The sequence below is a fragment of the Schistocerca piceifrons genome, chromosome 1 (assembly GCF_021461385.2).
Source record: "Schistocerca piceifrons isolate TAMUIC-IGC-003096 chromosome 1, iqSchPice1.1, whole genome shotgun sequence".
Classification (NCBI taxonomy): Eukaryota; Metazoa; Arthropoda; class Insecta; order Orthoptera; family Acrididae; genus Schistocerca; species Schistocerca piceifrons.
Genome location: NC_060138.1, coordinates 1,001,918,638 through 1,001,944,590, shown reverse-complemented (window position 1 = coordinate 1,001,944,590; position 25,953 = coordinate 1,001,918,638). Strand labels below are relative to the sequence as shown.

Sequence of the window (25,953 nt, the reverse complement as noted above, 5' to 3'; positions counted from 1 at the left end):
TCGATCGTCGGTAAAGCAGATGCCAGACAGAGATTCATTGCAAGAATCCTAAGGAAATGCAATCGGAAAACAAAGGAAGTGCGCTTGTTCGCCCACTGCTTGAATGCTGCTCACCAGTGTGGGATCCGTTCCAGGTAGGGTTGATAGAACAGATAGAGAAGATCCAACGGAGAACAGCGCGCTTCGTTACAGGATCATTTAGTAATCGCGAAAGCGTTACGGCGATGATAGATAAACTCCAGTGGAAGACTGCAGGAGAGACGCTCAGTAGCTCGGTACGGGCTTTTGTTGAAGTTTCGAGAATATACCTTCACCGACGAGTCAAGCAGTATATTTCTCCCTCCTATGTATATCTCACGAAGAGACCATGAGGATAAACTCAGAGACATTAGAGCCCACACAGAGGCATACCGACAATCCTTCTTTCCGCGAACAATACGAGACTGGAATAGAAGGGAGAACCGATAGAGGTACTCAAGGTACCCTCCGCCACACACCGTCAGGTGGCTTGCGGAGTATGGATGTAGATGTAGATCTCCTGCTTACATGGCAGACGCTCTATTCATCTGAGCCACCGAGGGCAACATGACCCCAATGATGTATATCAACGCCTGTTTGCAGCTAGGGTGTCGATTTAATTATCATTTCATTCTAGAACAGCTGCACGGTCATCAGTGGTATCCGTTCTTTCGGGAACAGATACTACCTTCATATATATTCCCTTCTGTCTCTGTTGACCCATTGTGGACGTGGGACAGCGGCTGGTTAAATATTCAACAACGGAATTCGCCACATGTCCGTGCAAATTAAGGAGTTATTTTATTTTGTTTTCGCTACCAGTTTTGGCAATTCAGTATGCCATTGTCTTCTGTGTCGGCATTGTTACACGGGTTTTTGGCAACCTTAGTGAGAGTTAGTGGCTACATGCCTCGGCACGGATTCTGTGTACACTATCTGTCTGCATCTACAGTAAACCTCAAGTTGAAGTGCGTTAATGTTTCCTATGTTTGTCTAACGTGTAACTGAGGCGAGAAGTGGGTATCAGCCCCGTGTTAACCTAGTGCGATATGGGAAACTGTTGAAAAACTACGTACAGATTAGTCGGATGACCAGCCCTCGTCGTTAATCCGAGAGGCGGATTCGCTATGGAGCAGTTTCGCCTCCCGAAAGCCCACAAGCGGCGCGTTAACGCGTTCGTCTTTAGGGGTGAGTATGTAACGCGGTAAATGGGATGTTTAAACGCCACTAAGCGCGCTGTAATTAATCTTGTCCTCTCGATCCCTGCGACAGCGATACGTAGGGGATTGTAGTAGAGGGTGTCCACAAAAGAACGTCCTAGTTATACATTTAACTGTATCATCTTTAAGCGTTGTAATATGTTGGTTGTGTCACAAGTAAAGAGTAATTGACAAAGTTTCAGAGAAGCGCACACCCGAGTACCTGGTTCTTTTCTCGCTAGCAGCACCATATAACCACAGACGCGAAATGGCGACTCCTGAGGGTAAAGTGTTTTGTATTCTGCAGTTTGCTAACAGTGAATCTGTAATTTCAGTTCAACTTGCGTTTCGTTTAAAGTTTAATTGTGATCCCCCATGCGGTAGAAACATCCGCCGATGATACGTGGTGGTTATAATTAAAGTGCAGCTTCTCACAGAGGTGCAGTGTGGGCTGTAGTTATCGCGCCACACCGAAACTTGATAGATGTACTAATACGTTAATGCGGAACCGATTGACGCTGGAAAAAAAATAGTTCAAGTTTTGGCCACCAGTTAGCAATATGGCGCTGCACAGCATCTCTTCGACGTCTCCGGTGCTCACACTGAACACATTCACAGCGCCTTATTTGCACCTCGTGTCCAAAATTAGAACTGTTTTTTCCCGCATAAATCGGTTCTGCCTTAACATTTTAGAATATCTAGCCAGTTTCTGTGCCGCGCGATAGTTACAGACTACTCTCGATCTTTGTGAGTTGCCGTACTTTAGTTATAATAATCAATTCGAAATGACCGGATTTGTGGGTAAAGGGAAAATCAGAGGAGGCTGTCGAAAGTATCAGAGCATTTTGCCTTCATAGTCTCAGGAAGTGTGTTCGGAAGGCATGTCTTGAACTTCAGTTGCCAAGAACGACAGAGTGGAAGGTTTTAAGAAAACATTACGCAGGCATCGATACCGGGTACAGTTGGTACATGCCAGATGGCTATGGTGTACGTTCTAGCTTTATAAGTCAAGTGATGCAGTGGGAAGATTATTTTCTTGATCACTGGACTCGCATTCAGGAGGACAACGGCTCGAACACAAGCCCAGTCATTCTGATTTAAGTTTTCCGTGATTTCCTTAAAAACGTTTCAGGCAAATGCCGGGATGGTTCCTTTGAAAGAACACGGCCAGTTCCTTCCCCATCCTTCGCCAATCCGATCTTGTGCTCCGTCCCTAATGACCTCGTCGTCGACGGGACGTTAAACACTATCTACTCCTCCTTTCTTGATCGTGTGGTATTCAGTAATGAGGCAACTTTTCATCTAACTGAGAAGCTAAATAGCTATAGAGTTCATATATGGGGGATCATAAGATCCTCATGAACACGAACAGTATCAAAGAGAGTCCGCAGGTTAAACGTTTTCTGCGCTGTACCCGACGTCAAGTGAACGAGCTATTTTATTAGAGTGAAGCTACCGCAACAGGGGTGGCTTATCTGAACATATCGCAAGAATGCCTCCTTCCCCAATTAGAAGGTCCACCTGAAAACTTTATTTGGCAACAAGATGGAGCGCCTCCCCATCGGCATCTTTTTTGCAGGAGAGTGGCTATATGCTAGATCGGTAGTCGTAATTTTCCGGTTGATCAGTGTAATAATTGGTACAATGGGAAGTACCCTCTGCCATGCACTTCACTGTGAGTTTCAGAGTGCGGATGTAGATGTCTTGTGAGATATTTATTTATTGTACCTCGTCATATTTTCTTGAAAGACGTACAAATGTCTACCTCTAAATTCTGACCGGTCTCATTTACGCAACTGTGAAATATGGTGATTATGTAGAATGCGTTACGACTTGATACGCCAGACGACGGGATGAAATATTAGCCGGAGGTCGAGCGTAAATTGCACGACAAGGAAAAGTATCGGTTGTGCGGGGTGGGGGGGAGGCTCAAGCAGAAAGCGCCGCGCTTGGCTAGGAAACGATTTGCGTCATGTCGAAGCGTGAGGAAGCGATTAGAGCGGCGGGCTCGCTGGCTGCGGGGCCGGCCGGCCGTAAATCTGCGCACTTTACGATCGGCGCCTCGCCTCGCCTCGCTTCGCCGCGTGACTCACACCGCGAGATCGCCCGCGGCCGCGCCGCGCCGGGCCAGGGCAGCCAGCGTCCGCGTCGGATCTCTCGCCTCAACGCACAGCCGCCCGGGTCGCAGGGGAGCCAGCCACAGTTCCTTCGTCCGGACAGTACAGCGCATTAAGGGGACGTACCGGTGAAATTTCAAACCGGGCGTAAAAAAATTGCAGGGTGCTGAAAATTTGTTTCACAACGTACCTTGGCGGGCTGAATTCAGTTAGTAAATCCAATTTTTTCTAAACAAACTGTTTTTCTATATTAAAAATGAAGACATTCCTCCAGCTGTATTTAAGGTGTCGATTTTCCTTTGGCAACTAGTTTCGACGTTGTAACAACGTCATCTTCAGGCCCATACACTTGCTGACGTCAACTGCGTGCGGTTGTTACTAGAAGTCAGTGGTGAGATACGGACGCGCTCCGTGTGGAAGGTGGTTAGTAACCGCTGACTTTTAGTATCAGCCGCACGCAGTTGACGTCAACAAGTGTATGGGCCTGAAGATGACGTTGTTACAACGTTGAAACTAGTTGCCAAAATAAAATCGACACCTTGAAGACAACTGGAGGAATTTCTTCATTTTTAATATAAATTTATACCAGCTGATGTCCCACTGTCCTCCATTTCAACTATGGATGTACGAAGATAAAATGTTTTTCATACTTTTTGATTTTTTAGTTTTGAAAAAAAAATCAATGTTTTTTTTTCAAATCCAAAGGTGGAGCGGTTATCGCGGAATGTATTCACCAAAAAAGTTTGCGCGAAAAATGTTTAAAATTGACATAGGAGTAGCATATTTTTATTGTGGCCATTTTCAAGTTTTTTTTAAAAAAGTTGAAGTACAGTTACCTATCACTAGATAGTTAAGTGCAGAAATTTGACTGTAACATTGATTTTATATTAATGTGACTGTGTATGTGCCGTAATTGTGTATTTATATGTGCCTAATCTACGCTGAAGAGCCAAAGAAACTGGTACACCTGCCTAACATCGAGAAGGTCCCCCGCGAGCACGCAGAAATGCCACAAGACGACGCGATATGAACCCGTACTCGTCCATCCGCTCGAGACAATTTGAAACGAGGCTCGTCCGACCAGGCAACATGTTTCCTGCCATCAACAGTCCATTGTAGCTGCCGCGCGGGGTAGCCGTGCGGTCTGCGGCGCTTTGCCGCGGCTTGTGCGGCTTCCCCCCGTTGGAGGTTCGAGTCCTCCCTTGGGCATGGGTATGTGTGTTGTCCTTAGCTTAAGTCAGTTTAAGTTAGATTAAGTAGTGTGTAAGCCTAGGGACCGATGACCTCAGCAACTTTGTCCCAAAGAACTTACCACAAATTTCCATTTTTTCCAATGTCGCTGTTGACGGGCCCAGGCAAGGCATAAAGCTTTGTGTCGTGCAGTCATCAAGGGTACACGAGTGGGCTTTCGGCTCCGAAAGCCCATATCGATGATTTTTCGTTGAACAGTTCGCTCGCTGACACTTGATGATGGTCCAGCAATGAAATCTGGAGCAATTTGCGGAAGGGTTGCACTTCTGTCACGCTGAACGATTCTCTTCAGTCGTCGTTGGTCCCGTTCTTGCAGGACCTATTTTCCGGCCTCAAGGATGTCGGAGATTTGATGTTTCACCGTATCCCTGATATTCACGGTACATTCGTGAAATTGTCGTACGGGAAAATCCTCACTTCATGCTACCTCGGAGATGCTGTGTCCCATCGATCGCCGATTACAACACCACCTTCAAACTCACGTAAATCTTGATAATCTGCCATTGCAGTAGTAGTAACCGATCGAACAACTGTGCCAGACACTTGTTGTCTTATATAGGCGTTGCCGACCGCAGCGCCGTATTCTGCCTGTTTACATATATCTATTTGAAAAAGCATGCCATAGCAGTTTCTTTGGCGCTTCAGTGTATATGTGCCTAATCTATATGTACGAATTCAACGTGAATAAATAACTGTAACTATAATTTAAATTTATTTGCATTTTCCAGCCATTGGTATTTACGTTCCCGACGGACTCCATTGTGAAATGGAAAGTACATATTTATGGAGGTTTCTGATCAATGATGGGTCGCGACGGGGTGTGAGATTCTTGGGGCGAGCAGGTGACCAACATTCGAACGCAGTTAATTACTTTACATAACTATGTTCATACCACGACACATACATTCACTCCAGCGCTAAAGCCCCTGCTGTCTACGAACTCTAAAGCGATGCGGAAGCCCGGTGACTGATGACACAACGACGCGTGGCTGCCAGAAAAGACACTTACATTCCGCATGGCCAGCTGTACAGTCTGCCGACGACATACCTATACGGACGGAGCGAAGACGGGATTGTATGATCTAATATGTGAACTGAAAATAAAGAATACAATTTTCAAACATATCGAGTCGTCTTTTATTTATTTTTCCTTCATACTGGACAAAACGTTGTGTACTGTAGTAATTTCATTTTACAGAATTTTAATAATTTAAAAACGTCACTATACTTCAATTACTTCGAAAAAAATCAGAATGGCCGAAAAGAAAAACTGCTACTCCTCCGTCAATTTTAAAACTTTTTGACATGAAACATTTTTTGTGAATATATTCCTTGATGACCAACAACTTCACGTATAGATTTGAAAAAATATTGATTTTTTTTTCAAAACTCAATATACAGAAGAATGCAAAAGAAAACTGAGGATCTGTTAGCAGATGACGATCAGTTTGGGTGTAGAAAAGGTAGAGGTACCAGCAACCAAAGGTGTCAACAAAGATGGAAGCAACTCTGAGGCCCATGGTTACCAAAGACTCTCATACTATGGTAAGATATCAGAAAAGATTGGTCCCAGCCTAACAGCAAAAAAGATCTGTCCTGTGTATTTTATCTCAGACCATTGGTTATAAATACAGGCGCAGAGCACGTTCTACACTTAGTAAATTTGATGCGTCCGGTCTTTCTGGTATCAATGTGATGATTGTCCAAGGGGATGTATGGGCCACATTGGTAAGTTACTCGTGTTTGAAACACGTTTCCGGGAACATCTTAATTTGACCAGCTCGAAGTCGGCCTTAATCGCACAACTCCGCGAAACGGGGCATACACAGCCACAAAATTCCAGAATGAGATTTTCACTCTGCAGCGGGGTGTGCGCTGATATGAAACTTCCTGGCAGATGGAAACTGTCTGCCGGACCGAGACTCGAACTCGGGACCTTTGCCTTTCGCGGGCAAGTGCTCTACCAGCCGAGGAAGTTTCATACCAGGAGGCTGTCGCTAAGCCATGTCTCCACAATATATTTTCTTCCAGAAGTGCTAGTTCTGCAAGGGTTACAGATGAGCTTCTGTGAAGTTTTGACGGTAGGGGACGGGTCCTGAGTCGTGCTTGGGTAGCGCAGACGGCAGAGCACTTGCCCACGAAATGCAGAGGTCCCGAGTTCGAGTCTCGGTCCGGCAGACAGTTTTGGGGGAGGGAACCAAACAGCGAGGTCATCGGTCATAAGTGCCTGAAATAAAGCCTGTAACCTTATAAGGTTTTTAACACGGTTAGTCCATCTGCATTCAATTTAATCTTGCGTAAATTACGCTTCTGGGGGTTTTTATGTTTTTAGCAAAGGTTCTGGCTAATGGGTTACGTTCCTCAGACAGACGCTCCACTGATGGTATCTTAATTTATGCTTCTTGTCTTACATTTCAACCCCCTTTATCAGTACGTTAAATTAGGTTTACTTTTACTGGCTGACCTTAATTATTTTTTCAAAATGTACAGATTAAAAGGATGCTTTCCATTCCATATAGGACCACCTGAAGATGCTGCTCTAACTGATCGACAATAAAGAAACACTTAACAGCTATTTGCGCTTTTATCCACGTTCAATTTAACATAGATGGAAGACGTCTCGACCATCTTCACTTAGCAGACGACGTCATCCTCTTTAGCTGCGACGCAAAAGAACTGTAGCATCCACAAAGAAAAAGCAAAGTCTTTTGAAGAAAAAGTAACGGATACAGAGTAAAGTATGTCGTCGAAGTATTGCGGTGTAATCACGAGGCCGATGACGACAAGGTGCCAGGCGTAGTATTGCAGCATAGCCATAACAAACAGCTGGATTCCAGGCGCCAGTCCATCGAGCGATCACGCTATAAACAAGGACATTTCACGACCCCGTTAACAGACACGGCTCCAAGTGAACTAGACCCACAGCACATGCAGTATAACTGGCCAGAGAGTGTAGGACGAGAGAGACAGAGAGAGAGAGAGAGAGAGGGGGGGGGGGGGGGTGTCTGGGAAAGACACCCATACGTCATGTGCAGCCAGTGATAGGCCTAGGACGCAGTCTATGACCATGTAAGAAGAGACGCCTGTCTCCTTCCGCCCAACAACCGAAGAACATTCTGAAGACAATGCACAATTAAAGCCAATGAAATGACGGCGCGTCTTCGGGATCGCGTCGTATTAGGGACAGTCAGGATAACGAGGGAAAATTTCGAATAGAGGGGAAAACTACGAATAGAACTCGGGCAGCACGACGATATGGGTCAGAGTAGGAGCAGATTAGGAAGCAGAGTAACGGCCAGAGAGCAGGTGAGCGGGACGCTCCGCACGAGGTGTATTGAGGTAGAAAGAGTCAGGCTGGGCTAAAACAGGAGTATCAGTAGCTGCACAGGTTTAAGACCAAAGCGACGCAAGCCGCTGCTTCGGGCGCCAAGCTTAGAACTACTTAAACCTAACTAACCTAAGGACATCACACACATTCATGCCCGAGGCAGGATTCGAACCTGCGACCGTAGCGGTCGCGCGGTTCCAGACTGTAGCGCTTAGAACCGCTCGACCACTCCGGCCGGCCGCCAAGCTGTGAGGGGCGCTAGAAGCGTACGCTTGGAGCACCAAGAGGCGGTCCAGTCTTAAGATTTGTACCCAGCGCAAATGACTAATGGTAGCGAAAACTGATGCGGGTGACAGTGTACGTGAGAAAATTGGGGAGGGGGGGGGGGGGGGAACGCCAAATAATAAATGTCATCGAACCGGCCCTGCACACATGGCTTGACAAGGCGTCAAGGCCTCAGACGCAATCTCCACTCATTCCAAATTAATAATATAAGTGTAGACCAGATGTGGCTCTAATTCAAAGAAATAGTATCGGCAGCAATTGAGAGATTTGTACCAAATAAATTAACAAACGACGGAGCTGATCCTCTTTGGTACTCAAAACGGGTTAGAACACTGTTGCAGAAACAACGAAACAAATATGCCAAATTTAAACAGAAGCAAAATCCCCAAGATTGGTGATCTTTTACAGAAACTCGAAATTTAGCGCAGACTTCAATGCGAGATGCTTATAACAGTTTTCACAACGAAACTTTGTCTCGAAACCTGGCAAAAAACCCAAAGAGATTCTGGTTGTATGGGAAGTATGTTAGTGGCAAGAAACAATCAACGCCTTCTCTGCGCGATAGCAGTAGGCATATTATCGAAGACAGAACTGCCAAAGCAGATTTACTAAACACAGCCTCCAGAAATGCCTTCACAAAAGAAGACGAAGTAAAGATTCCAAAATTCGAATCGAGAACAGCTGCCAACATGAGTAACGTAGAAGTAAATATCCTGGAAATAGTGAAGCAACATAAATCACTTAATAAAAGGAAGTCTTCTGGTCCAGACTATTTACCAGTGAGGTTCCTTTCGGAGTATGCTGATGCATTAGCTCCATACTTAACAATCATATACAACCGCTCGCTCGACGAAAGATCCGTATCCAAAGACTGGAGAGTTGCACAGGTCACGCCAATATTCAAGAAAGGTAGTAGGAGTAATCCACTAAATTACAGGTCCATATCGTTAACGTCGATATGCACTAGTATTTTGGAACATATACTGTGTTCTAACATTATGAATTACCTCGAAGAAAATGGTCTATTGGCAAACAGTCAACATGAGTTTAGAAAACATCGTTCCTGTGAAACACAACTAGCTCTTTATTCACATGAAGTGTTGAGTCCTATTGACAAGGGATTTCAGATCGATTTCGTATTTCTGGATTTTCAGAAGGCTTTTGACACTGTACCACACAAGCGATTCGTAGTGAAATTGCGTACTTATGGAATATAATCTCAGTTACGTGACCGGATTTGTGATTTTCTGTGAGAGAGATCACAGTTCGTAATAATTGACTGAAAGTCATCGAGTAAAACAGAAGTAATTTCTGGCGTTCCCCAAGGTAGTGTTATAGGCCCTTTGCTGTTCCTTATCTATATAAACTATTTGGGAGACAATCTGAGCAGCCGTCTTCGGTTATTTGCAGATGACGCTGTCGTTTATCGACTAATAAAGTCATCAGAAGATCAAAACAAACTGCAAAACGATTTCGAAGAAATATCGAAATCGTGCGAAAAGTGACAGTTGACCTTAAATAACGAAAAGTGTGAGGTAATCCACATGAGTGCTAAAAGGAACTCGTTAAACTTCGGTTACACGATAAATCAGTCTAATCTAAAAGCCGTAAATTCAACTAAATACCTAGGTATTACAATTATGAACAACTTAAATTGGAAGAAACATATAAAAATGTTGTGGGGAAGGCTAACCAAAGTCTGCGTTTCATTGGCAGGTCACTTAGAAAATGTAACAGACTTCTAAGGAGACTGCCTACACTACGCTTGTCCGTCCTCTTTTAGAATACTGCTGCGCGGTGTGGGATCCTTACCAGACAGGACTGACGGAGTACATAGAAAAAGTTGAAAGAAGAGCAGCCGTTTTGTATTATCGCGAAATATGGGCGAGAGTGTCACAGTAATGATACAGGATTTGGGCTGGACATCATTAAAAGAAAGGCGTTTTTCGTTGCGACATGATCTTCTTACGAAATTCCAATCACCAACTTCCTCCTCCGAACGCGAAAATATTTTGTTGACACCGACCTACATAGGGAGGAACGATCACCACGATAAAATAAGGGCAATCAGAGCTCGTATGGGAAGATAGAAGTGTTCATTCTTTCCGCGCGCGCTATACGAGATTAGAATAATAGAGAATTGTGAAGGTGGTTCGATGAACCCTTTGCCAGGCACTTAAATGTGATTTGCAGAGTATCTATGTAGACGTAGATGTAGATGAGGTAGCTACATTAGTATCAGCACAGCTGATGGGATCATAAGCGAGAAGTTGAGTCAATCTGTGTGGCGTGCGTGCAGGTCATAGTAACAGTGTCGTTTCATAGGGGACGGGACGGTGCAAGCCAAGCATCGTCTCTGTACCAATACTTGATATTTTCGCGGGTAATTCACCACCAATACAACAGAGCAGAAGTGAGCACTGTTTCTGGATAAACTGAAGTTGCAAATCGCTTCTTAACATAATTTCAAGTCTCCTTCCAATCCTTACCTTTTGTAATTAGGGAGTTAACACTGTAGCTAGACCGAGTCTTCCTGTCACCTAGGCCAACCGGCTGGTTCCCTTCTCACTATCCCTGTCGCCCAGTCTCAAGCTACACACACGTTTGGGACGGGACAGAATTTTCAGTAATTATCTGAGAACTCAAAGATGCTTCCCAGGCTTTAAAATTAACCTTCAGAGGACCAAAGTCATTAGTCAAAGTCATTAATTAGCCTTAGGCCTCCACCAAAAAACATGCTGTGGGAGTAGTAAATCAATACATTTATATGGAACATAAAATCCAGTTTGGGAAAATAACCAGATGGCAGGTATCACTCAGCGAATCGGCCGCTCCTGAATCGCATTCGAGAAACTTGGTTACATTCACTGTAACTCGACGACACCTATACATACTCCACAAAGGAAAATTTAGGACATATGCATGCTGCCTGTATGAACATATGGGTTCGAAATAATGTCAGTTACAACAAGATGCACAAATCGACTGCGGGTCCGTCAAAGGGCAAATGGGAGAGCAATGCTTTGCCTAAGTCTGAGAAACAGGATCGAGGACGAACAGATAAGAAGAAGAACGGAGATCTATGGCGTTGTCGAGAGGAAGGCGAGGCTGAAGCGACGTTGTGGAAGACACATAGTCATTAGCAGTTCCGGATGGGCCAAAACGCTGGCGCCGTGGCGTCCGAGGGAGTCAAAGAAAAGTGACTCATGTCTTCTGAAGACACAGAAGGACAACACCTAACGACGTGAGGAGAAAACTGGCAGTAGACCGTCCAGAAAAGATCGACATGGAAATCTTTAGAAGAGGCCTATATGGATATCTAGAGGCTGAAGGAAGCACCGCAGACGCAGTTCAGACGTGCGCGTGATAACTGAAGCACGGCGAAGAAAAATAAAGACACCTTTATTGGATTTAACGACCAAGAAAAACATTCAAGAACGTAAAATGGTGCAAGATATTTGAAATCCTGGACGGAACGCTCAGTGAAAGAGAGTAAGAGTTACAGGATCTACTGAATGGAATGAACAGTCAAGAGTACGGATTGAGATAAACCAAAGAAAGATGGAAGTAATGAGGAGTAGCTGAAATGAGATCAGCCATGACCATCAAATGGAGATCAGGAAGCAGACGAAGGAATTATGATACTTTGGAAGTAAAATTACTTATGACGGACGGGGAAACGAAGATGTACAACGCAGACTGGCACAGGCAAAAAGGCCACTTCTGACCAAAAGAAGTGTATTAGTATCAAATGTGGGCCTTAACATGAGGAATAAATTTATGAGAATGTGCTTTTGGAGCACAGCATCGCATGGTAGTGACTCATGGACTGTGAGGAAACCGGAACACCGAGCGAGGTGGCGCAGTGGTTAGACACTGGACTCGCATTCGGGAGGACGACGGTTCAATCCCGCGTCCGGCCATCCTGATTTAGGTTTTCCGCGATTTCCCTAAATCGCTCCAGGCAAATGCCGGGATGGTTCCTCTCAAAGGGCACGGCCGACTTCCTTCCCTAATCCGATGAGACCGATGACCTCGCTGTCTGGTCTCCTTCCCCAAAAACAACAACAACAACAACAACAAACCGGAACAGATGTGGTGCTATAGAAGAATATTGAAAATTAAGTGGACTGATAAGGTTCTCTACAGAATCGGGAAAGAAAGGGACATACGGAAAACACTGACAGAATGGAGGGACATGATGACACGATGTGTTAAGACATCTGAGAATAGCTTACACGTTTCTAGAGGTAGCTGGAGAGGGAAAGAACTGTAGCGGAAGACGGAGGTTGGAATACACTCAACGAATAATTGAGGACGCAGGGCGTAATTGCTACGCTAAGATGAAAAGGTTGACACTGGAGACAAAATGGTGGCGGTCCTCTGAGCGAGACGCCGCAATGTTTCGTACATCGGACTCGCATTCCAGAGGAAGATGATTCATATCCCTGCCCTGGCATCCAGATTTAGGTTAACCTAGATTCCCCTAAAGCGTTCCAGGCAAATGTCAGGATCGATCCTTTGGAAAATGGCACGGCTGATTTTCTTCCCCATCCTTTCGTAATCCGGGCCTGCGCTCCGTCTCTAATGACTTCGCTGTCGACGGGACGTTAATCATTAATCTTCCTTCCTTCCGTGGCGGACAGTATCAAACCAGTCAGAAGAATGATAACTCAAAAAAAAAAATGTCGTTGCTCCCTGAAACTCTTATAGAATTTGTCGATACACATGAAGGGCTCTACAACGTAAGAAATAAGGAAAAGTCGGCCGTGGTGGCCGAGCGGTTCTAGGCGCTTCAGTCTGGAACCGCGCGACCGCTACGGTCGCAGGTTCGAATCCTGCCTCGGGCATGGATGTGTGTGATGTCCTTAGGTTAGTCAGGTTTAAGTAGTTCTAAGTTCTAGGGGACTGATGACCTCAGATGTTAAGTCCCATAGTGCTCAGAGCCATTTGAAATAAGGAAAAAGCGGTATAACCGCCAGAATGCAAGCGTGCAAACGTGCATTCATTGTGTTGTACACATGCCGGATGTCAGTTCGTGAGATGGTGTTCATGCCTGTTGCACTTGGTCAGTCAATACGGGCACAGTTAATGCTGTTTGTGGATGACGCTGGACTTCACAGGATGATGTCCAATATGTGCTCTATTGGAGACTGATCTGGTGATCGAGAAGGGCAACGCAACATATCGACACTCCGTAGAGCATGCTTGATTACGACAGCGGTATGTGGACGAGCGTTATCCTGTTAGAAAACACCCCCTGGAATGCTGTTCATGAATGGCAGAACAACAAATATGATCACCAGACTGACGCACAAATTAGCAGTCAGGGTGGGTGGATAACCACGACAGTTTTCCTGGTTTCACACGAAATCGCACCCCAGATTGTAATTTCAGGTGTAGGTCCTGTGTACCTAGCACGCACACAGGTAGATCGCAGGTCCTCAACTGGCCTTCTCCTAAGCAACACCTGTTATCTCTGGTACTGAGACAGAACCTGCTTTCATCCGAAAACACAAAAAATCTCCACCCTGCCCTCTACTGAGCACTCGCTTGACACCACCCAAGTCGCAAATGGCTACAGCTCGGGTCAGTGGAATGCACATTAAAGGGCGTCTAGCACGGAGCTGTTATTAAAGTAATCCATTTTAACAGTTCGCAGTGTCACTGTGGTGCCGACCACTGCCCAAATTTTGCTGCAGATGCAGTACGATGCGCCAGAGCCATAAGCCGAACACAGTGGCCCTTCCTCTCAGTCGTGCCACGTGGCACTTTCATCTTCCGAATGTTAATTCTCGTGACCACGGCTGCTAGCAATCACGTAGAGTGGCTACATTCCTGCTAAGTCTTTCTGCACTATCGCGAAAGGTATATCCAGCTTTTCGCAGCCCTGTTGCACAACCTCGTTCAAACTCAGCGAGGTGTTGATAACGGCATCTTTGTCGCCTTAAAGCCATTCTTGACTAGCATCAAGTCACCACGTCCAATCTCAAAGTTAACTAACACTCACAACATTTACAGCATGTATTTATAAAGTAAATCTGACTTGCATCCTCATAATGGTGCTACTACTATCACTCTCATGCGACTGGCGCAAAATTTGAAGTCGTCATCTTTCAGATGTAGAAAACGCCCACCATCTCTTCTTGATGTTGCGACTTTTTCTCGTGAGTATATATACACCAGTTGTATTAGATAATTGCATCCATGTATGGTATGGCCAATTCTAGCGACGACGCGGTCCTGCAATCGTATGTAGGTATAAATATACAGGGTGTTACAAAAAGGTACGGCCAAACTTTCAGGAAACATTCGTCACACACAAAGAAAGAAAATATGTTATATGGATATGTGTCCGGAAACGCTTACTTTCCATTTTAGAGCTGATTTTATTACTTCTCTTCAAATCACATTAATCATGGAATGGAAACACACAGCAACAGAATGTACCAGCGTGACTTCAAGCACTTTGTTACAGGAAATGTTTAAAATGTCGTCCGTTAGCGAGGATACATGCATCCACCCTCCGTCGCATGGAATCCCTGATGCGCTGATGCACCCCTGGAGAATGGCGTATTGTATCACAGCCGTCCACAATACGAGCACGAAGAGTCTACATTTGGTACCGGGGTTGCGTAGACAAGAGCTTTCAAATGCCCCCATAAATGAAAGTCAAGAGGGTTGAGGTCAGGAGAGCGTGGAGGCCATGGAATTGGTCCGCCTCTACCAATCCATCGGTCACCGAATCTGTTGTTGGGAAGCGTACGAACACTTCGACTGAAATGTGCAGGAACTCCACCGTTCATGAACCACATGTTGTGTCGTACTTGTAAAGGCACATGTTCTAGCAGCACAGGTAGAGTATCCCGTATGAAATCATGATAACGTGCTCCATTGAGCGTAGGTGGAAGAACATACTGACGAAACTAAAATGAGCTCTAACATGGGAATTAAGCGTTTCCGGACACATGTCCACATAACATCTTTTCTTTATTTGTGTGTGAGGAATGTTTCCTGAAAGTTTGGCCATACCTTTTTGTAACACCCTGTAAAAGTGATGAAAGTAACCTTACCTATTTACTTTTAGCTATAGTCAAAATTGATCAAACGATGTCGGTAATATATACCAAGCGATATGCTATCTATTAACGTACCAAAATGATCAGTGAGTCTCATGTCTGGATATTGTGGCTGCCAGGGAAGTCGATGAAAATCTTGGAGAACGAGATGGGTGACTAGAGGAGAGTGTACGTAGTTCGTTACAGCGCCCTGACTCTGGAACGTCGTCAAAATGGGCTGGAACATGTTGACGTGTTTTCGACCTTGTTCTGTTGTCTTCAGTGAATACTAGAGGTGTGAAGTCGTTATAGACTACTGAATCCCACACCATGCTGCCCTGATTTGGTTGTGTAAGAAGCTCCCTGGTATAACACGAGAAGCAGCAGTTCTCTTGATTGATTCGCATGACTGTCACTGACGTCAGAGCAGTCTTCTCTCTAAAGTAAATACAGATATGCCGTATGGTGCCTCTCTCGCTATGTCATCAATGGCGAGCGGTACGGCAATGCGTGGAAATAAACAGTTCAGTCCACGAAACTTCCTGGCAGATTAAAACTGTGTGCTGGACCGAGACTCGAACTCGGGACCTTTGCCTTTCGCGGGCAAGTGCTCTACCATCTGAGCTACCCAGGCACGACTCACGCCCCGTCCTCACAGCATTGCTTCTGCCAGTACCTCGTCTCCTACCTTCCAAACTTTACAGAAGCTCTCCTGCGAACCTTGCGGAAAGGCAAAGGCCCCGAGTTCGAGTCTCGGTCCGGCACACAGTTTTAATCTGCCAGGAAGTTTCATATCAGCGCACACTCCGCTGCAGAGTGAAAATATCATTCTGGAGTTCAGTCCATGTTTGTAGCTCAGCTCCCAGCAAACGGTTCCTAATGGTCTCAGCTGTCTCTTATATGGCGGAACATGCGTGAATCTGTAGGTCACTGCCTTAACCTGGACAACTAACGGTTTTCTTGGACCACTGGGTCAAAACTGAAACGTATCTTATGTATCACTTTCTATTCATCGGATGGCATCCATCCTCCAATAGGCCCACAACACAACCTTACTGAATTTTTTTTAAACTGAAAAAGCCTTGAACGTCGACGTCGTCCTGGCTTGTCAACAATATTAACTAAACCATTACTGTGCTCGAAACAAAGGCCCTTCTGTCACCAAGTCCAACAATGTTACAAGCAGGTCTGCTTATCCATGTGCTGAACGTGTTTCCTCCCCTGCTCCCACCATACCTTTCTGAATACTTTATTCTTTGATTTTTTAATTTATTGACTTTCGGAACATAGCCTTACAGCCATCTCGATAGCGTAATGTCAATTATGACGATACGAACTTAAAGACAATAAAATACCCAGTTTCCGAGTGGAGAAAATCTCCAACACGACCGGGAATCGAACCCGGGAACATTTGGTTGGTAATCCACCGCGTTGACCTCCCAGCTACAAAGGTGAATGCTCTGAATTATTGCCTTTACTGCATTTTCGCCAGTAGCCCACACACATGCATTGTTTGCATGTTACATCTGTAGAGACAGCCATTTTACTTTTTCCAATGTTGTATGTTTCAGTATAATTCACATTTTACGATCTGAATAGCACAGTGGACGTTAATTATTGTGCATAACGTACTGAATTAACATTTATGACACCACAACTGAAAATTTATACTCACTACACGGAACTATGCACAAGTGGGAAAAAGAAATTTTCTAGTAATTACGCAATATTGTAAGCGACCTGAAAACAGTCAAAACAAAAAATTATAAAAAATTTTGTTCGTCAAACACAGGTATTTTCTTTATGGCAATGATTTTCCTTTTACTTTGAAACAAACATTTTATTTCGTTATTTAGTGATTATTTAACTCGCCTGGCCACTCTGGGGCATTATCGTACTTTATTACAATGCTGCAGATTACATTCCACACATCTGTTTGGGAGGGGGGTGGCGGGGGGGGGGGGGGGAGGCGAAAGCAACATGTGGTGTCGTCCCTGTAAAGATTTTGGCACAAGCATAGCAGATAAGAGCATAATCAGATGTGTCCACATGTAAAATGGAAAAAGGGGTACCCTTATTCCGGTTTTGCTACTGATGTGTGGAGTATAACATGCTGTAAACATAACAGTTTAGTTCCATAACGCCGAGTGGGTAGCTAATTACTAAACAATGAAATAAGAGTTTATTGAAAATGAAGAAAGAATCTACGCGGGAAAATTAATTCCTTCGAGGAATTTACAATGGCTGTGACCTCATACGTAAAAAAGGCTAAGACTGCAGTGTAAAATAATTATTATAATGAATGCTGTCGGCAGCGCACCTCTATATTTATATCTGTTTCTTTGTGTTACAAGGTACAATGCATCTCCACAAACTGCTTCATCGCTGTAACACGATCTCTGTGAATTTTTTACTCAAGTCGATAAATTCCCCGCAAGGAAAACATTGTCTGGGACGTCTGAGTTAGTAATCAGTAACGCTTGACTCGCCACTACAGAGACGGTTATTCAGGTCGCTAGGGCTGTAACCGACAGTACCATTTCCTTAGAAGCCGCAACGCCATAACGATATCGCTGGTGTCTACAAGACATACGGCACTTTTTTAGCATTAATTACTTCCCAGAAACACAGAAGTCCTCCTACCAACACGAAAGAGGCCATTACGGTCACCTATTACTCATTGTCAGCGCTCGTACGATTTACGAACTATGGTATATGGAACATCTGATTGAGCACAAGTATAAATCAGTCTGATTTGAAGATCAGATTCTTGGTGAAAGGTTTTCCACGTAGGACAGTGAAACATGACGCACCTTAATCACATCTGCTGACAAAACAACAAATAAGTTAATTACTCACGTCAGCTGCTGGCGTCACACGTGAGAGCGAATCAGGAATGTTTTGCCGCCGTAGATACAATTTGTTTGTCGACAGATGATCAGGTATACACAACTTACAAACTGCACTTTTAAGATGGAAGCAACTGCCGCTGGTCTAAGAAGCTCCGTTGGGATCCCCATTCCTCTGACAAGATCACACTCAGCAATTCAGAGTCAATAGCTTACTAGCACAGCACATGGCCGGTTCTCTCCTCAACTAACTGTTCGATAGGTTCACGCTCGCGTAGTGCCTCGGCCCTAGTTAATAAGCAGAGCTCGGAGGGAATATTGTTGAGTTAAATGGAGTATATTATACAGGGTGGTCGGAAATTCCCGGAACAAACTTCTAGGACATGTAGAGGGTTGTGAGTATAGAACATTTTGAATAGGAACCCATGTCCGGAATCGTACCGTTTCCGTTCTACGACAGTTTCAACTCACAAGGGGAGGCCGCCAATTGTGAAATTCAGATTCGATTCATACTGCGCATAATAAAAGCTCATGGCCAGAGGTGTAATGTGGCAAAGCACCAAGATGCACTTCTCAGCCGTTGTCGAGAAAATCGACAGTTAAAAATGGCTGGCTCTGAGCACTATGGGACTTAACATCTGTGGTCATCAGTCCCCTAGAACTTAGAACTACTTAAACCTAACTAACCTAAGGACATCACACGCATCCATGCTCGAGGCAGGATTCGAACCTGCGACCGGACAGTTAAAAGAAACCGTTGCGGTGAAATACTCTCTACGGTTATTAATGTTCTACAGCGTCGTGGCGCAGCGGTAAGCGCTTGGGTTCGTAATCTGAAGCTCGCCAGATCGAATCGCGCGGCATGCAACCCGCGAATTAATGAATTGCTTATGCATGTTGGTGAAGGCGGATCGCTCTCCAATTGTACCGCCTCCATTTTTCCGTTTGTTTAACAGGGTGTACCAAAGCTCTCACGCCCGCACTGATTTTCGACGATGTTATAAGTTGCGCAAGGGACCGCATCTACCTTCTTTCGAAGTTAGCAGGCAACTACGCTGTTATGCGGCGGCTCGTTTCGGCCCATTCAACATCTGTCCATCAAGTGTAACGAGCGAGTAACGGAGTTTATATTTCATACCTGCCACAGCAAATTTGTGTTCGTGGGGTCTCTATTCTAATTCGAACGTTTGACTTACGCTATACGTATTCGTTTCGGAATATCGTTTCTACGTCTTCCGTTAACTATACGTGGTAAACATTATGAAGACAATTAATAACATTTGTGAAATACAACTTTGTTTGCGGAAAACATAATCATGTTCGAAGTCGCCAGTTTTTCCACGACAAACGACTTTCAACAACTTATTATATGCATAATTGTTGCAACTGATTGCCGGGAATTATATATATATATATGTGTGTGTGTGTATGTATATAAACATTTGAATTACAAAAAACAAATACTAAAAAAAAATTGCATGGCGCGAGATTCGATCCGGCGACTTTCGGATTACAAACCCGAGCGTTTACCGCTGCGCCACAACGCTGTAGAAAATTGTAAATCGTAGAGAGTATTTCACCGCAACGGTTTCTTTTTAACTGTCGGTTTTCTCGACAACGGCTGAGAAGTGCATCTTAGTGCTTTGCCACATTACACCTCTGGCCATGAGCTTTTATTATGCGCAGTATGAATCGAATCTGAATTTCACAATTGGCGGCCTCCCCTTGTCAGATGTGTACGTCTGCTTAGGGCAAGAGGAACGTCTCAGAGTTGCCTGTCCTGGTATGCAACAGGGTAGACACGATGATGTGTACTACGTCAAACGATCTCCAGATGTCACTTATTGTTCGCTTTGCTGTGATACCGAGTCAACACCTGTGCATCACCGATAGACGGAACATGGTGCAGTACACTTTTGCGGAATACACAGACATGCTCCTTGTGTATGGCGAAGCTGGAGGTAACGGAAGAGCTACTAGTCGGCTGTATCACGAACGTTTTCCACACCGTCACACTCCATCGCACAAACTGTTTGGCCAACTTACACAACGGCTACGAGAAACGGGTACCTTCACCGTGGGGAGGCAGGACTGTGGTGCTCTACGGCGACGCCACACACCCGAATTTGAAGGTGGTGTACTGCGTCACACTGAAGATAGCCCGTCAACGAGTTCGCGAACAATTGCGCGTTCAATGGCTGTTAGTCACAGTACCGTCTTGGACGTACTGCATGAGCAACAATTACATCCGTACCACTTACAAAGGGTACGCGCTATGGGTCCAGCAGACTTTCCACAACGCGTCGCCTTCCGCACATGGTTACTGCACCGTTGCATCGACGCGCCCCTGTTTCCACGTCGAATTCTGTTCACAGATGAACGTAGGTTCACAAGCGATTGTGTTCTGAATGCTCGAAATAGCCATGTCTGGGCGGACGAAAACCCCATATGCTACGCATGTTCAGGTATTTCAAGACAGGTTTGGAATTAACGTGTGGGCAGGTATTCTGGACGGTCATGTGATTGGACCATACATACCTCCTCCCATCCAAGATCACGGGTCCGCGTACTTAGTCTTCCTACGACACGTAATGGACCAGTTCTTGGAAGCTGTGCCATTGAATGTCCGTCAGGAAATGTGGTTTCAGCATGATGGAGCACCACCTCACTTTTCACTGGCTGTCCGGTGACATCTCAACAGATGGTATGGTGAAAGATGGATAGGCCGTGGTGGTCCAACCGCGTGGCCGCCACGATCGCCGGATTTAACCCCTATGGACTACTTCTTGTGGGATCGTATGAAGGGCCTGATTTATGAGACACCTGTAGGGACAGAAGAAGATCTGCTGGCACGAGTTCTGGCCGCTGCACAAGACATTGAAGAGACACCAGGTGGGATGGAGAGGGTGTACCAGAACATGCTTCGGAGGTACAATGTGTGTTACAACGTTGGTGATCGCCACATCGAGCCGCTGTTGTAATGCATCGGTACGTTGCGGCTGGTGCCGTAGATGCTGGGTTCTTGTTGTTGTCGACTAATGTAAACCGTAAGGTGTAAGCCGTAAGGCAAATGCGTAAGTAATAACGGAACGAGACAGTATTCTTTTCAAATGGATTGCAACAATTGTACTGGGTCACGCCTAAGTACATTCCTCACGTGGGTGTTGATGAGATAATCATCTGCATGTTTAAACGATACGTTTCCGGACATGGGTTCCTATTCAAAATGTTATGTACTCACTACCCTCTCCATGTCATAGAAGTTTGTAACGGGAATTTCCGACCACCCTGTATTACTTTGGAGTATGACTTACTACGTATTGTAGGAACTGGCCAACGTACAGTACTACATATTTCCGTACGCAGGAAGTATGTGCTTACTGTGTGCATGGGAAGAAAGCGAAGTTCGGTGGTTCAGTGATAAAGAGACTATGGATCCAATAGTTTCGTGATTGATCTACGGTCAGTTCATGGAGTTTTACGTATTCTTTATCTCTGCTTCTACGCCAGACAAAGATGGTTAATTTCAAAATGCCGATTTGCTTTTCGATTCGAAATCCAACAAAACCGTAGTTCCTCCTGCAAATGGCTGCGTAAGCCAGTTAAAATGTCAGAGGATGGCAACTGTGTTCAAATCGGCCTTCGACCGATGAGTGCTTTACCTTAGAAAGAAAAATGTGCAAGGCGGAGCGTGTCCTCTGGTCTTCCAGTAGATATATTAACAGGGATATTTTCTTTCCAAACACCGATGGATCGCGAAATTAAAACCACAGTGAAAATTTGGTGAAGCTACGTGCAGATGTGATTCGCAGCGCCTCTAGTGTGTCTGTCTATCGCATTACATCGTACTTCTCAGTTCTGAGCGCACAGTGAGTGTAAAGATGCCTAGAACAATATGATATTGCACGCATGTCCAAAGGAACTTTGCATCGTAATTCCGAATAACACAGGCACTGCAATATCGTATTTATCCGCCGACACGAGGCAAGCGACTTTCAAGTAAAATATTTCACATGTACAGGAATATACGTAATGGATGTTCGAGTACAGATTGTAGACGCATGGTTGATTACATATGGAAGTTTGGGTGTGGCCGTGAGTCGTGCACGGATAGCTAAATGGTAGGGCGACAACTCGAGCTGCGTGCACCGAAAACAGTGAAGCTGTAATTCAGGGCGGAGGTGTTTTTATGAGTTTTGGAGGCGTTTTTCGTACCTCAACTTGGGCTCACTTATTCATGTGACCGTGAACATGAGCCAAGAATGTTCATGTCTTCATGTTTCTCTTCTACATGATGAGTATGCTTTGCACACTCCCAAGCAACAGTCGGATATGTTCCCCGTTTGAGCAACACAGAGTCACCTTACTGGACTTCGACCGGGCCGCTGAATCACCCAGTCTGAAACCCACAGCAGATATCTAGGACTAGTTGGAGCAACGGGAGAACCGTTGCGCTAAACATCTGCGCAGTTTATTAGCTAATCGTAACTGAGGACCTGCAGCTCTTGTGGGCCCTCTTCCTTGCAGAACTGAAGCCTTTCTGGTGACCAGAAGCGGTATTGGTGTGCGGAGGGGGGGGAGTGGTTCTCTCTGTGGCATGTTTATGGCACCCATAATACTGCGACGACTGATAGAAGATAATGAATTTCAAACAGAGTATCTATCGCGCTACTGAAATACAGATAAGAAATTACAGATCCAGTTTGTGAGGGCGTGTTCAAAAGCAATGCCTCCAAATATTTAATGTTAAAACTCTTAAACCTTCTTACATGAAACAAACGTTATTAAAATTATACATCTTTATTCTTCATGTCTACATATTTCAAATGGTTCTGAGCACTATGGGACTTAACATCTGAAGTCATCAGTCCCCTAGACCTTAGAACTACTTAAACCTACCTAACCTAAGGACATCACACACATCCATGCCCGAGGCAGGATTCGAACCTGCGACCGTAGTGGTCGCGCGGTTCCAGACTAAAGTGCCTAGAACCGCTCGGCCACCTCTGACCGGCCCACTCTACATATTTATTTCTCAGTATGTCACCCTTGCGACGAAGGCATTTCCCCCAACAGGTGACCCGTTTGTTGATACCGACACTGTAAAACGGCTTTGTCGACGGAGCCGCAACCTCGCCTCTGCTAGCACCGTTTCATCACTATCGAAGTGAGTTCCTCGAAGTTGTTCTTTAATTTCTGGAAACAGACGAAAATCTGTTGGGCCTAGTCAGGGCTGTATGGAGGGCGATGAAGGATAGTGAACCCAAGTCGTCGGAGTGTTGCAGAAGTCGCAGCGCTCGTGTGTGCTCCATGTGTAGACGAACTCTTCGAATTCGAAACTAGTTTACAGCACGCTATTTCTCGAGCACTGACATAGTTGCGTTACACACCGCCGCGTTGCACGCTACAGTTCGCATTCCTCTAGCAGCAAGTGCTGCAAATATGTAGACATGAAGATCAAAGATGTAGAGTGTTAATAATGTTGGTTTTATTTTAAAAGTTTTAAAAAATGTAGCTGAATGGTCAGCGTGACGGATTGTCAATCCACTGGGCCCTGGTTCGATTCCCGGCTGGGTCGGGGAATTTTATCCGCCCAGGGACTGGGTGTTGTGCTGTCCACATCATCATCCTATCATCCTCATCGACTGCAGGTCGCCGAAGTGGCGTCAACTTGAGAGACCGGCCCCCGGCGGACGGTCTGCCCGACGGGGGGCCCTAGCCATCCGATTAAATAAATAAATAAAAAAGATTCGTAGGCATTACTGTTCAGCAAGTGCTCGTAATTTTTAGTCCGTGAAACTGGTGCCACATAACCAAAGACCGGAGATTTCGTCCTTGTAATGACCGGAGGCTTTGCCGAAGAACAGCGCGCAGCCTCCCCCTTGTGTGCTCTGTGCAGGACCTGGCTGCTGGAACAGCGGCTGTCATTCATACCAAGTGCACGCATGTAGCCCACTTACACAGCGTGCCCCACTGTGGTGGTGCGGTGCTGGCTTATCGCGGGCAGCATACGAGGAAGCCAAGGTCTGAAGAAACTCAATTACGGCAGCGCAGGAAGCATTAAATCCACGGCTACGAATGCTGTCGGCCACACTCTGCGTGCCTTTTTATGTAACTAACATGCGCGCGGAATGAACAGGATGGACTGTACGTACTTATCAAGGGCCCTTCTTGTATTAATTTAAATTGATATGAGAAAAAATATGAATTCATACCGGTTTCAGAAAGCGAACATCCTCTCTGTTCATATCTTTTGTTGCTGCTACGTGTATTACTACTATTTTATGAGCAAAATAGCTTACAGAAAAGTAATATCCGTTCATCAACTTAAATACAACCACAATATTTTATTTATTTTGGAATGACATATTATAAATTATTTTTCGACAGTCTTCATAAAAATTCATCAGCTGTCATATTATACAACAATACTTTGTATTCCCGTTTAAAAAAGTTCTTCCGCCAAGACTTGAAACAAGTAATGTACACTTGAACTGGAACAGTATCCTCTCAAAAAATCATCTAGTCGTGATTAACAGCGGCAGTCGCAAAGTGCTCACAATACAGTTCCCCGAAAGTTCCGCGGCGAAATTGTTGCAAAAGTTGATTCTTTCCAGCAAAATCAGGTCTTTCATTCTTTCATTAATCACGCCTTTTGCGTCCTTGTGGAGATATTTCCATAACAACTTTCATCAACTAACAAATATTGCTTTATAGATATCAAACCGATGAGTGAAACAGGAATTTTCATAAACTTAGCCTAAAATTTTTTAATGTAACGAAATATTTTCTTAAAAGTTTTCATCCCCTGTTGCACTCTCTTAGGGGCCGAATTTCCAGAAACACTGGAACACATGTTTTTTTTTTTTTTTTATTTCTAACCGAGAAGTCAAATACCAATTGTCATTGATGTAGCTTTAAAAATCCTTCAGTAGTTCTTTAGTAATTATTTATTTATTTTTAAAGAAAACTTTCACCCAATATTTTACCACCTTAGCGGTTGAATTTCCAAAAATTCTGAAACAAGTATTTTTTATTTTCTGACTGAGAAACCAAATACCCGTTTTCGTAGTTCAAAATTCTCTTAATAGCGACATACCAACATACTTTCAAAAAGCCTTTCCTCTCCTATTTCACCCCCTTAGGACTGTAATTTCGGACAATCCCTTCTTAAACGATGCCTACAGTATAAGATCAACACTCTCTCCAAACTTCAAGTTTCTATCCTTAGCGATTTTGGCTGAGAAATGATGAGTCCGTCAATCAGTGTGATCAGCCGGCCGGAGTGGCCGTGCGGTTACAGGCGCTACAGTCTGGAACCGCGTGACCGCTACGGTCGCAGGTTTTTTATGAAAATATGCCTCGGGCATGGATGTGTGTGATGTCCTTAGGTTAGTTAGGTTTAAGTAGTTCTAAGTTCTAGGGGACTGATGACCACAGTAGTTAAGTCCCATAGTGCTCAGAGCGATTTGAACCAGTGTGACCAAAAAGCCTTTCCTCTCCTATTTCACCCCCTTAGGAGCTGAATTTCCAAAAACAGTGACAAATCATAGATATAGCTTCAAAAATACTTGCACAATGAAATATTTCCATAAAACCTTTCATCCCTCGTTCCAGATAAGTATTCATTTATTTTTAACTGAGAAGCCAAATTTAAATTTTCATAGCTTTAGCTTTAAAAATGCTTTCATAATAAAATATTTTCATAAAAAAATTATTCCCTCTTTCACCTACTTAGGGATTCAGTTTCTAATTACACTGAAACACTATGTAACCGAGAAGCCAGATACCTATGTTCACAGATGTAGCTTTAAAAATACTTTAGTAATTCTTTAATAATTATATATT

General features: G+C 44.6%; 1 protein-coding gene across 1 annotated transcript in view; it reads right to left on the bottom strand.

The window, feature by feature from the left end:
- LOC124793932 (protein neuralized) overlaps window positions 1-25,953 on the bottom strand; it is an 881,057-nt gene that overhangs the window by 203,826 nt on the left and 651,278 nt on the right. The window lies entirely within an intron of this gene.